Source organism: Trichosurus vulpecula, chromosome 1, assembly GCF_011100635.1.
Source record: "Trichosurus vulpecula isolate mTriVul1 chromosome 1, mTriVul1.pri, whole genome shotgun sequence".
Classification (NCBI taxonomy): domain Eukaryota; kingdom Metazoa; phylum Chordata; class Mammalia; order Diprotodontia; family Phalangeridae; genus Trichosurus; species Trichosurus vulpecula.
The window spans coordinates 240077591-240081280 of NC_050573.1; positions in this window are offsets into that span (position 1 = coordinate 240077591).

Sequence of the window (3690 nt, forward strand, 5' to 3'; positions counted from 1 at the left end):
CTTAAAAAGTAGTTTTATCTCTTTTATTTCAAGTATTATTCCAAACATATTATTTCTTTCTTCCCTCCTCAAAGAGTCATTCCTTGGAGCAGAGAGAGAGAGAGAGAGAGAGAGAGAGAGAGAGAGAGAGAGAGAGAGGAAAAAAAGTGGTTTAGCAAAGCAAGCCAACATATCCACTGATTCTGATGATATGTGCATTTTTCCACCCCCATAGTCTTCCCTCTCTGCAAAGAAGCTGGGTATATGTACGTGCATTTTCTCATCTCTTCCCTGAGGCCAGGCTCAATCATTTTAATTACACAGCATTTAGTTTTGGTTTTTGTTGCTCGTATTAGCTAGCATTTATAAAGCACTTTAAGGTTTTGTTGTCATTCAGTCGTTTCACTCATATCTGACTCTTCATGATCCCATTTGGGGTTTTCTTGGCAAAGATGCTGGAGTGGTTTGCCATTTCCTTCTCCAACTAATTTTACAGATGAGGAAACTGAGCAAGCAGGGTTAAGTGACTTGTCCAAGATCACAAAGTTAATCAGGTGTATGAGGCCAGATTTGAACTAAGGTCTTTGTGACTCTAGGCCTGGCACTTTATCTATGTTGCCACCTACCTGTCCACTTTAAGGTTTACAATAAGTTATCTTGTTTATTCCTCACAACAATCCTATGAGGTAAATGATATTATTATCAACATTTTAAAGAAGAGGAAACCAGGACTGAGAAAGATTGAGGGACTTGCCCAGGGTCAAACAGCTGCTAAGGGGTCTGAGGGAGGATTGAAACTGGGGCCTTAACTGACTCCGTGTCCTTTTTCTATTTCTTTAACCTCCATTGTTGCAGTGTTGGCTTATATGTGTGGGATTTTTTTTGTTCTTCTTTCTTCATTTTGCATCACCTCATACAAATCTTCCTGTGCTGCATTGTATCCTTCATATTCATAATTTCTTATGGCCCCATAATATTCCATATTTAGCTGTGCCCTGGTAAATGGGTATACAGCAGGAAGTTAAGAAATATTTTTTGTGTTGTGGTACTGTCACCTAATGACACATAATTCATCACCAGGTCATATTTGAAACCTATCTAGCTTGGGAGGAGTTGCCAGGGCTTGTGTTCATAACCTTCTAGAATTCAGACTCACTTCCATGGAATGAATGATACACCTGAGCAGTACCCTCACTTAGAGAATCAATGCAAAAATGAAAAAGACTCAATAAAGTAGCAATATTTAAATAAATTCATAAAAATATCACCTTTTCTCAATATTATTAGCAAAACTCATGAGAAAGAACTAAGAGGGAAAATTCTACTAAGATAACAAAATACATTATGTATCTGGGAATTAACCTACCAGAATAGATGAGGCTTATGTAAATAAAACTACGAAACAATTTTTTAACATAAATGAGGCCTAAATGATTGGATAAATATCCAATGTTCATGATGTAGTGGTGTACTATGATATAGTGGTGTCATTTTGGTCCTCTTCATGAACAGGACAACAACCACCATAGGAAATCGAGGGTAAAGTATCCAAAAGGCAGTTGGAGATGTGAGACTCCTATGGAAATGGCAGCTGAATCCACCAGAACTAATGAGATAAGCCAGTAACATAGTACAGTACAGGGAGAGAAGGGAAGAGGGCTCAGGACAGAGCTCTGGGAGGCACCTCACTGGATGTGGCCTAGATGAGGATCCAGCAAAGGAGACTGAGCAGAGATCAGAGAGGGAGGAGGAGAATAAAAACACAACTGGGTCACAAAAGAGGACTAAAATGACGCCACTACATCAGAGTCAAGGTACGGTATGTTGACTGTGGCTGATCAGATATATACAAGCTTGAAAGGATCTACCACAGGCTGTGCACAAATAGTCCATATGAACATTTGGAGTGGAGGTATCTCTAAATTTGTGCATCTCACATTTCTTTTGAGCTACTGCAATTCTGCTTTGCTCATAAAGCATAGCACCTTCTTTGATGAGGGCATGCCATGATAGATGGTCCTGTGCCAGTGTCTCCCAAGTCTCCCGATCAATTCTAAAATTCTTCAGAGACCTTGACAGAGTCCTCATATTGCTTCTTCTGACCTCCATGTGAGTGCTTGCCTTGTGTGAGTTCTCCAAAGAATGGTCTTTTAGGCAAACTTAAATTTGGCATTCAAACAATATAATCAGCCCATCAGAATTATGTCTCTCTTCTATTAATAGCTAATCATTGAATTTGGACCAAGGATTTTTCCCTTTTCTACTTCCTCATCCAGAACTCAACCAGTGTGGGAAATCTCTCTCCAAGATTTAGTCAGCCAGAATGTCTGAGATCTAATCAAAGACAGCAGAAGAAATTTCAAGTTTAGTCTAATGAATGGATTCCTGTTCATTGTGTTTACTCATACTGGTCTGGCAAAATGTTGATTCTCCCTTTTGTCAGACAGGTGATATGGAAATTGACAAGCCTCTGACCAAGATTTGGGTGATCCAGTTGCATATCCCAGGATCTTCATTGTAATATAGTTCAGCCCCTCATTGAAATATTCATTTTCTCATTAATTATTAATCAACCAGAGTTCATTGTCACCTGTGGGAACACCTACTCTTCCATGGGTGCATAAACTGTGAACTCATCGCCATGAGGGTTCTTTGATCTAAGAGTAACAGCCAAATGACAATCCTTTTATTAATAGACATGATTGAATTCCCCAGAAACTATGTGTCTCGAACTTTTTAAACAGCACACTTATCTGTCACCACAGGATTTTAAGGTAGTAAAAATGGTAAAAACGTATGGGTTATATTTTTTGACATGTGCATAAACTGGATTTAAGTGAGGCAGAGATGTATGAAATCGTGGGCCTCACTCTATCTTCCAGAATCATCAGGGTCTGGTGGCAAAGTCTCCACAAATGGTGATGGCTGGGGATACAGTGGATGACCTTGGCATCTCTGATGTCTAATCAAGCTCTAAGTACTCTACAGTGCCTGCTTCTGCCGCCTTCGTGGCCCATTGGAACAAATTGTTCACATTCATCTGTTCTACTGGGGAAATCCTTACATGCTTTGGATAGATACTCCCCTACCTCACCAAAGGGTTTCAGACCTGTCAGTCACCCTTAACCTAGTTTAACCAATCTGCCAAAATGGTTTTCCAGGGTGTGGCTGCTGCACAGGCTACAGCTTCTTGGAGCCACAGGGGAAAGTTGGGTGACTCAGGTGGACACCAAAGGTGAAAAGCAGGTCTGCAAAGGGCTCAGCAGCCATCACACCAGAGTATTAGTCTTCCCTAAGTACCCATACACTCTGATTTCCTATATATATCTTAAATTCAACATGATCAAAACTGAATTTATAATTTTTATTATTATTGACTCATTATTCAAACTCCTCTTCTAACTCCCTGATTACTTTCAAGGATACCCAAGGTCACAACCTAAGTGTTATCCTTGATCCATCAACTGTCTGTCCTTTGTAACATCCTATTCATGCCCCTATCTCTCCTCTGACATTGCCATCTATCTAATGCAGGGCTTTATCACCTCAGGCCTTAACTATTGCAACAGCCTTTTGTTTGGTCTCTCTTCCCCAAGTCTCTTCCTACGCCAATGCATCTTCTTCTACTCAATTACTAAAGTGAGCTTCCCAAAGCACCGGTTACTCTCCTATTCAATAAACTCCATTGGCTCCCTATTACCTCCAGGATCA